This window comes from Marmota marmota, unplaced genomic scaffold (genome assembly GCF_001458135.2).
Source record: "Marmota marmota marmota unplaced genomic scaffold, marMar, whole genome shotgun sequence".
NCBI classification, from domain to species: domain Eukaryota; kingdom Metazoa; phylum Chordata; class Mammalia; order Rodentia; family Sciuridae; genus Marmota; species Marmota marmota.
The window spans coordinates 424545-435648 of NW_026000260.1; positions in this window are offsets into that span (position 1 = coordinate 424545).

Sequence of the window (11104 nt, forward strand, 5' to 3'; positions counted from 1 at the left end):
CACTGGGGGTGGGGCCTGGGACGCGCGCGGGCCATCTACTAAATGTCATTGGCTGCCTCTGCCCATTGCCGGGCACGACTGCGCATGTGCTTGAGGACTCACCCAGCCTCTGATGGTTCCAGCTGGAGGAGCAAGCGCCGCGCGCCTCCAAGGCCTGCACCGTGTGGGCGTGGCTCTGGCAGTCGCTTGCTAGTGGTCTCAGCTTTGACTTCCCACACTCAGGTTCTGTAAGTAGAAACCCGCGGCCTTCTCACGCCTACCCGTTCAAGTTGGTGTCAGAACAATTACGTTGAAAAAATAAAACGTCGAGGCACAAGAAGGATGAAAGCCCTTTGCTGCTTGGAATTTACTTCCAGTTAGGGCGATGCTGACCAATAGGAATAGAGTGAGAGCCATGTGTGGACCTGCACATTTTCCAGCAGCCACATGAAAGAAAAATAAAAGGATGAAAATTTATTATAGTAAAAAATTTTATTTTGCCCTGCATAGCTGAGATATCACCATTTCTGGTGGCTTTTCTCCACCATTACTGCTGTCTATGACTCGTCTAGATTTTTCCAGTGGCCTCCTACAGGTGCATCTGTTTCTACTTTTAGATCCTGTCCCTTCTCTGCTCAAAATCTTTTAAGGCTTCCCATTGTAGTGGGTTGAACAGTGGTCCCCCAAAAGCTATGTCCACAACCTAACCTTCAGACCCTGTGAATGCAATAGTATTTGCAAAAGGGTCAGTGAATAAATAATGAAGTTAAGGATCATGAACTCATCCTGCATTACTTGGCTGAGCCCTAAAACCAATGGCAAGCTCCTTACAAGACAACGGAAAAGTCAGAAGAGGAAAAGTTCAAGTGAAGGTGAAGGCAGAGATTGACATGCTTTCAGATTTCTAGCCTCTATAATTGTGAAAGAGTAAATTTCTGTGGGTTTTAAGCCACTGGTTTGGAGATAATTTGTTATAATAGTCCAAGGAAACTAATACACCATCTCACTAAAGAGCAAAAGCCAAAGTTCTTACAATGGCTATGAGAATTTGCCTCCAATTCTTCTTCTTGAGTTCATGTCCTTCCAATCATGCCCTTTATTACTTTCCTCCTGCCATGATGGCTCTTGCCTGTTCCTGAGTATTATAGGGGCATTCCTCCATCTTGGGGCTTTCATACCTGCTCTTCCCTCATTGTCTGCTCCACTATTAGAATATTATAGCTTTATCAAGGCAGGAAATTTTTGTCATGTTTTGTTCACTGCTATATACTCCTTCCTATAGGCTACAAACTGGAACCAAATTGGATTCTCTCCAAGGATATTCATAGCACAATTATTCACAATAGCCAAAGGGTGGAAACAATTCAAATGGCCATCAGCAGTTGAATATATAAACAAAAAGTGGTCTATCCATATCATGGAATATTATTTACCCATAAGGAAGGAATTAAATATGATATTAATACGTTTTACAACATAGATGAACCTCGAAAACACTATGATGAGTGAAAGAATCAAAAGACATAAGGCCACATATTATATGATCCCACTTACACAAACTGCTCAGTATAGGCAAATCTAGATAGAGGCACATTAATGGTTGCCTAGTACTAGGAGGTTTAGGATAACACTGGAAATAACTGCTAATGAGTTATTAGCAGAAGCAGGGTTTCCCTTTAAAGTGGCAAAATGTTCTAAAATTACATTGTGGTTATAGTTATATAAAATTTTAACAATTGTGGAATAAGATGGCCACTCATTACTGCTCTGAATAGATTAAAGGACAATCAAATTCCTTGAATTTTTTGTTGAGCTTATGGACAAAATTTCTATAACCATGCTCAAGGAATCACTTTTATAGCACAAAAAAAGGTAACCAAAACCCAAAGTTATATTTTGATCTAATGCCATATCAAATTACAAAACTCAGTGAATTTGCAGCTTTGTCAGTTCTCTAAATAAAAGTTCATGCAGGGCTGGGGTTGTAGCTCAGTGGAAGAGCACTTGCCTAGCATGTGTGAGGCACTGGGTTCGAGCCTCAGCGCTGCATATAAATAAATAAAATATAGGTATTGTGTCCATCTAATATATATATGCAATGGTTAGAAAAGAATAGAACACTGAGATTTGAAATGGGAATAAAAAGGAGAATAGGAAGGACTGAGAGTAGGAAGAATCCCTTGCACATTAAAACAACAGTAGGAGTTAGCAAATAGGTATCAGTAAAGAGGCAATATTTATACAATTGAAATTTGAAGGTTCTTTTATTTTGGTACCAGGGATTGAACTCAGGACCTCTCAACCACTGAGCCAAATCTCTAGCCCGATTTTGTATTTTATTTACAGACAGAGTCTCACTGAGTTGCTTAGGGCCTTGCTAAGTATCTGAGGCTGGCTTCGAACTTGGGATCCTCCTGCGTCAGCCTCTTAAATCACTGGGATTACAGGCTGCACTCAGCTTTGAAGATTCTTGACAACACGTTTGAGAACATAATTTAAATCAGATTTAAATATTGGTATAGATATTGTTCCATGTGAAGATCATGTCTAGATCAAGAATCCTATCCTAGAATATTACCTGCAATGGACAATGGAGTTTGGGTGAGAATAGACAATGATTTAAGTAACTTCTTTGTTGATAGATGATGATAGCTATTAGAGTCTCATCCCAGATTATTTTCACCACATTGTCTTCACCACATCTGGCCAGATAACCAAAAGAAAGTTACCTGAGAATTCACTACAGTACATGGAGGACTTTACTTCTGATACCAAATTCTATGCCAGTTGGAAATACAGCCATACACCATTGCTTAAAATGGGGCAAGTTCTGATTACTTCATTGTCAGACAAATATCCCAGAGTGTATGTGCACAAACCTGGAAAACATAGCTCAATCACTCAGCATGGTGTCTTGATGCAGTCATAATGTGCATGAGGCTTCTGCCAGCTTAACATGGCATATTGGTTCACAGTAAACTTTTCTTTAGATGTAGAAGAGTACACACTAAAATAATGATAAACAGTATAGTACAGTAAATACATAAACCAATAATAGTTTATTATGAAGCATTATGTTCTGTACATAATTTTATGTCAATACCCATGGTCAGTGTTGTAGGTTTATTTATGCTAGCATCACCACAAACACATTATCTTTTGCTACCACTGTTATATATGTTTTATGTGGTATATGGCTGTATTTTGTTTGCAAGTAAAAGAAACTGACTTTTGCATGGTTTACCAAAAAATGAAATTTATTGGAAGGGTGAAATGGGCTCATGGACTCAATAAAGGATAGGTTTAAAGAATGAATATGATAAATACAGTTAGCCCTCCCAATCTATTTATTCCACATATGAGGTTTTAACCAACCACAGATCAAGAATATTCAGGAAAAAAAGTGGCATTTGTACTGAACATGTAAAAATTTTTGTATTATTATTATTATTAGTAGTAGTAGTAGTAGTAGTAGTACAGGGGACTGGACTCAGAGGCACTTAATCGCTGCATCACATCCCCAGCCCTTTTATTTTTTATTTTGAGGCAGGGTCTCACTGAGTTGCTTAGGGTCTTGCTAGGTTGCTGAGGCTGACTTTGAGCTCACAATCCTCCTGCCTCAGCCTCCTGAGCCACTGGGGTTACAGATATGTACTACCGTGCCTTGCTCTTATCATATTTCCTAAGCAACATAGTATAGCAACTATTTACGTTACATTTAGTATTAAAAGTCATGTAGAAATCATTTAAAGTATATTGGAAGATGTATACTGATTGTATTCAAATATGTCTTACTTTGTCATTCAGTATAAGTGACTTGAGCATTGACAGATTTTGGTACCTGAAGAGGTCCCAGAGTCAATCTCCTGTGGATATAGAAGGACAACTGTATAGAGATATATAAATAAATAAAGATATAGACACACTTCTATAAATGAATGAGAATGAGAGCAAATGTGTAAGCAGAGTGAGTGAACACTAAAGTTAGGCCTCAAAACTATTTATATCTCATATCTCACTTCCATAGTATGGTACTACACAAAGTTATACAGTTATATTAGACTTTAGTAAAAGATTGTAGAGATAAAAACAGAAAAACCACATTTCAAAAAAAATTTAAAACAATAGGTCTGAATATGACTTTTCCTCTACTTTAGGAGAAAAGCCCCTAACAACTAAACTCTTCATATTGTGTCTCCTTATAGATGCTCTTTAATTACTAACCTGCTTTTCTGCCCTCAGGTCCTATAGGGTAATGATTGATTGGTTTAAAATGTTTCACTAGTCATATGTAGTAAATGCTATTAGTTGGTTACCCAATAGCTATCCTTTTTCTTTTCTTCATTAATAATAAAATCCCAGTTTTATTCAATGCAACTGTTGCTTCATGTTACTAAGTTTTGAAATAGTTTATTGGGCAACAGTACAAAGTAAACTGTGGACAGTGACTGGAGTGACATAAGCTTAATCAGGTGGTTATTCCAATTTCTACTACAGTTTCAGATGTAATCTATTTGCTAAAACAATTGTGCACCTTTCCTAACATTTTCTATTTTCATTGACCTGGCCAATGTTGAAATGGTTTCTTGAAGATTTTGCTATGTTGCTAATTGTGACAAAACCTTGTGAGGATAGAGTGCTATCCTACAGGATCTGGAACATACTGTGAACCAGAGACCATTGAATGATGCATTTTTTCTCATGATCAGAATGTAAGAGGTCTGTGAAATGTTGTGCTGGCAGGTTCTTTATATTAGGTATTCAGATAGGGCCAAATGGGGATGGCTTCTTTTGCTCCATGATGTCTAGGACCCTGGCTAAGATGATGTGATGACTAGCGGCGATGTAAAAGCTTTACACTTAACACTTAAATCTAGGGTTAATTTTGAGTTCATTTCTTAAAAATATATTTCTTTTAGTTGCTGATGGAACTTTTATTTTTATTTATTTATATATGGTGCTAAGAATTGAACCCAGTGCCTGACACATGCCAGGCAAGCGCTCTACCACTGAGATACAGCTCTAGCCTCTTGAGTTCATTTTAATATAAGTTGAAAGGTTTAGGTTAAGATTTTTGTTCATTTGATTTTTGGTTGTTTTTGCCTACTGTTCTGGTACTGTTTCTTGAAAAGGAAAACAGTTCCTCCACTGAACTGGACTTCAGTAAGGCTGAAGGGGAAAGGTAATTTGGGTGGCAAAAATCTTTTCAATTATTTCCTAAGATAACTGTAAATATTCATTTTGTCACCAAATGTCAAATTGCATAGTTCTTTTTCTTTATAAAAATGTTAAGCCATAACCAAATAATAAAATAAAATTATTGTATCAAGAAAAAAATGGGGGCTGGGGATGTGGCTTAAGCGGTAGAGCACTCACCTGGCATGCGTGCGGCCCAGATTCAATCCTCAGCACCACATACAAAGAAAGATGTTGTGTCTGCCGAAAACTAAAAAATATTAAAAATTCTCTCTCTCTCTCTCTCTCTCTCTCTCTCTCTCCTCTCTCTTTAAAAAAAAAGAAAAAATTGGGAAATTTATGTAGGTCTATTTCTGGGTTCTCAATTCTATTTCATATATCTATATATCTATCTCTCTGCTAATACTACACAGTCTTGAATATTGTAGCTTTATAAAAATCTTTGAAATTGTATGAAGAGATTTATGTGTTGGTTTTGTATTGTAAAACCTTGCAAAATTCACATACTAGTTATGAGGGTTGTTTTTATATATTCCTTAAGATTTTCTGTGAAGACAAATATGTCATGTGCAAATCAAGACTATTTCATTCTTTCAAATCTGTATTCTTTTTGCTTCTTTTTAAAAATCTATTTTACTGGCTAGAACTTCTGTCACAGAAGGAGAGGTGTTTCCAGAGAATGGTATGAGGGGTTCCCAGAGAGAAGGGGGAACACAACTCATGACCACCAAGGGTCTTGGCTTATGTGATGGAAAAGAATTTCAACATACACTGATCAAAGGCATAAACAGTTTATTTAGGAAAGCAGATACACATTCAAGGAAGACTGTGGGCTACCTCAAGAGAGAAATGCCTTTGTGGGTAAAACTAGGAATACATACTCAGGGGAGAATATGGGCCATCTTAGGAGGGACAAACATGTTTTGGTGGTTCCTGTCTTTTTTAAAAGAAATTTGATGAGAGTGGGTATGAGAAGGTAGAATGATATCTGTCTGATGATCTCAAAATGATTTATGATGGTCTAGTCAATCTCAGGATCCTTAGCTTGACATCATCTTTATTATCTGATCAATGGATAGTGCTGGAAAGTCCTCTAAATTATAGGTTCCTCAAGATATCATCTCTCTCTTTAATCTGTTTATTTGTGGGTTAATTAATAGTGAACAGATAGAATTACAGATTTTCTATGACTTTGGAAATGACAAGCCTGGGAGAAAGACTGGCTTAGGGAGTGACAGGTATGAAAAAGGATGTGGGATTTTTTAATTAAAAATTTATTTTCTATTCTTACCTTTATGTCTCCTTTCTACCTATTTTAATTTCTTTTGTTCTACCTAATTTCCAATACTGTGTTGAATAACAGTGTTAAGAGTGAGCTGGGCACAGTGGTTCATGGTTGTAATCCTAGCAGCTGGGGAGGCTGAGGCAGGAGGACTGTGAGTTCAAAGCCAGTCTTAGCAACTTAGTGAGGTCCTAAGCAACTTAGGGAGACCCTACCTGTAAATAAAATATAAAAAGCACTGGGGATGTAGGTTAGTGGTTAAGCACCCCTGGGGTCAAAGCCCTGGTACCACACACACAAAAAAAAGAGTGGATATCCTCTCTAGGCTCACAATGTTAATGAAACAGTATGCAATTTCTCACCATGAAATATGATGTTAGCTAAAGAACATCCTGTAGATATTCTTTAATGGTTTGTTGAATTTTTTTCTCATTAATGGGTGTTGGATTCTGTCAAATGCTCGTTCTGTATTAAATGATACAATAAAAGAAGACTTTTTTCTCTTAACTTTTAATGTAGTGACTTGCATTGATTGTATTTCATATATTGAATGACCTTGACATGTCTGGGGTAAACCCCACTTTGACATGGTATACAATTCTTTTTATGTTTTTTTGAGTTCCTTTTGCTAGTATTTTGCTAAAATTTTTTGTGTCTATAGTCACGAGGCATACCAGTCTCAGTTTTCATTTCATTTTTTTCAAAAAACTGTCTTTTTCTGGTTTGGGTATCAGAATAATACAGGCTTCACAGAATGAGTTGAAAAGTATTTGATTTGGGCTTGTGACAACAGTTTCATGTGATTTAAAATATAACAATAGTGGATGGATGGGGATATGGCTCAGTGTTAAGTGCCCTTTTGGCTTAATCCCTGGAGTGTGTGTGTGTGTGTGTGTGTGTATATAACAATAATGGATATGATATCAGTATTTTCTCATAAGAAGTGAGAAATACTATCATTCACAATAATAAAGCCAAATATCATACTTCAGATGGAATCTAGGTGGATTTCACTCTCAGAGAGAGATTTTATAGATGCCTGAATAGAAGAAAGAGAGTTCCCCTTTCTGAATTTTTATCATGACACTCCAGGCTTTATAGATTTATTAAAACAAGAGGTGGATAGGAAGTGGGAGATAAAGAAAGCCCAGTACCCTGATATTATTATCGCACTCCGTACACACAAGTATAGCTGTTTCCTTATATCTCTCCATGATTCAAAATTTTCTTTTCAAATTTCTTTTCTTTTTGTAACATATAATTTAGATGCATACTTCATGCCCATTATGACATAGTTGAAATAGAAATTCTTCTGTAAGAGTGAACGTTTATTTCCACAAATCCTTGTAGTTATAAGATTTATAATACTAAATGAACTGCCAAACAAAACCTTTTATTTTCTTTCTCTTTTTTTTTTATCAAACAAGAGAATTATGCATGTTAAGCAAGCGCTCTACCACTGGGGTACATCCCCAGCCTTAAAATTCTCTCCTCTTCCCAGGCTGGAGTGCCTTTATAAAGGTGTGAGCAAGGCTGTGAATCAGTAATGAACAGTGAAGCTCCCAAGGATTTACTGCATTTGATATGGCTACAGTTACTTCTAAGAGCTCAACCTGCCCCAAACTGAGACCAACAAAGAGTCCCAGTTATGGCAGCATTCTCTGGAGGGACCAGCCAGGCACCTGGTGGCAGACTGATGAAATCCATTTAGGAGGAGCAGCATTTTTTTTCCTCAAATAGGCATTTATTTTGTTCATGGATTTTTTTGAACCCACATTTCTGCTTATTCTCCCCCATGGAGTTCCTGAACCCCTATTTGTATGTGCAATATCTCACATAATAGCATTCTGACCAAGGAAACCATCCTAAGGAAAAAGACACATGTCAGTGTGCTCATGTTCACCAGCAAAACTGGTGTTACAATGTATCTTATTACCGGGAAGCACCAATGGTGCAACATTGGTTTTATCCCATTGCAAGTTGCTTGAGACTGCCATCCAATCATATGGAATGCTTTTCTTTCTTTCTTTCTTTCTTTCTTTCTTTCTTTCTTTCTTTCTTTCTTTCTTTCTTTCTTTCCTTTTCTTTCTTTCTGGCAGTGAGAAAAACTATCATTCTGATTGAACCCAGGATGTTTGCATACTAGGCAAGTGCTCCACCAATGAGCAATAATCCCCAGCCCACAGCCCCATTTGGCATTTGTTATGCCATTGAACCAACTGGCAAACCATAGATCCTACTGAATTGGCTCAGATGATTGATCTTTATTATCAAGTGGAAATACAGTTATTGTTAAATAATGGGGTCAGGTAGTCTGTGTTTTCAATACAAGGGATTCTCTGGGGCACTTACTAATATTTCCATGACTAAGCAGCACCACTGAAGATCCATACTTATTAGGAATACTGGTTTGGGTCACTCACTAAGCAAAGACTTGTGACCTCTTGAGGAGAGTAACAGTAGAATATTGGAAGAAGGAAGTTATAAATACCAATTATGGTTTCATGACCAGACACAGAAATGAGAATTGTAGTAGCCCCTCCCACAGAACATTTTCCATCTTCCTCTTTATATTTTTTGTATGTATGAAATAAATGTTGATAGGGGTTAGCTTTACCATTTTTCTTTAGGTTATAAGATACTGATGTAGGGTGGTACTTGAACTAGGAGGGGAACCACTCTCTTCTAGACACTGGTATAACCTTTTTGTTTTGTGTACAAGTCTGTGTGGATATTGAGTAGCTAGGGAGGTGGTGTTCTGTGTGTCTCAACTTCCATTTCACACTCATTATATTGGAGAGGTGGAAAAGCTAAAAAGGTGTTTAATGCTCTCTCTAATCTAGATTCTGGATGTCAATTAGGTTTGGCTGGTCAGATTAGCTGGTGTGAGATTTAGAATGCAGAGAGGATGCAGATGGTTGCAGTGGTGGTGAGAATATAAGCGGGCTCTGAGATGTGAGTGTTGGCAGCAGCTGGAGCCAGCTTTGTGCCAGAAATTGTTTCCAAGCCTCTGCTTTGCAGCTCCTGTGGTGTGCCTTAAAGTCCAAACTCTGATGCACCCCCGATCTCATTGCTCCTGCACTGCCAATGATTTTCTAAGTACCTACCTCTGTAAAATAAATCCCCTCCTGCTTGCAACATCTAAATTCTCTTCCCTCTCTTATCCCTGACTGATTATAGAAGCAAAATGAACCCTGCCATACAAAATAGTCATCTCTTGGGGGCTGGAGTTGTGGTTTGGTGGTAGAACACCCCCTGTCTCACATGTGTGAGGCTCTGGGTTCCATCCTCAGCACCACATAAAAATAAATAAATTAAATAAAGGTATAATTTAAAAAAAAATAGACATTTCTCCCTGGAAATTCTGATTATATGTAGGGTATCAGGTTAAGAATTCTCTTTGTAAATCATTTGTTTTTTCCAAGTGTCACTTCCAAGTGAGAAGCATTGTACCCAGTGAAAAGAGCATTGTAGAACAGGGAGCTGGCCAGATGCCAGCAAGCATCACAGAGATGGTTACCACATCATGGATACTGGTTCTAACTTTTTAAAAAAAATATTTATTTTTTTAGGTGTAGATGGACACAACACAATGCCTTTATTTTTATGTGGTGCTGAGGATCGAACGTGGGTCCCGCGCATGCTAGACCAGCGGTCTACTGCTGAACCACAATCCCAGCCCCTGGTTCTAACTTTGATATGGTGCTTTTCAGTTATAAAGTATGTTCCCAAAGAGTGGAGAGTGGTGCTTGGCAGGAGGTTCTTGAGACAAACAGCTGTGACTACCTATGAATAATTTCTCAGTTGTGTGGCTCTGAACAAATGATATTATTACCCTATTTCTCGTTTACTTACCTGAAAAAATTGAGATAACCACACGGCCCATTGGATAGGATGTTTGTGCAGATCCAATGAGGTGATGCTTGTAAAGTGCTTAGGACCATAAATGGCATATTGTTAGCTTGGCACTGACAAATGTCACAATAAATATCAGGTCTTTTTATTGTTATCATTATCATTTAGAGTTCTTACCATACTTCCTGGTAGAATTAACTTTAGATTCATCTTTTTAAATCTTAGAGTCAAAGAAATTGCTAATAGTACTCACTAACTTTTGAATTTGGATCATTTGGGTTCATTAAGACATTTAAACAGTTTTGCCAGCCGAGGTTATCATTGATCTTTAGGAGCAGCATAAAAAACACAGTATTCTGCAAATAATCAAGTGGACAGGGAAGTCACAGAGGAGTCCTTTTTTTTCTTCCTCTCTGAACTATATGCATGGCAGAAGTGGGTCATAGGTTTCTGCTCTGGTGCCCCAAGAGGCCCAGAGACCAGCCCTTGTTGACGTGGTTGATTGGGGATGCGGATGAAGGCAATAAGTTCCACATGCTGTGCTCCCGTTGGATCACAGAGTTCTTTCGGTGGGCGCTCTTCCGTGGCCCTTGCTACTCTGGGCTTGGGCTCTGCCATTAGCACAGTCCTTTGGGCCCCTGAGTGAGAGCGCCAAGGCGCCCTGCCCAGGGTCCCCAGTCACAGCACTTGCTCGAAGGGGCTTTCTCGACTTCGTTGCTTGCTTTTTCCCGCCGTCTAAGACTGCGTGCAACTGCTCCTGTCCCTTCCCCGGGGGCCTTGGTGGCCGGAGGT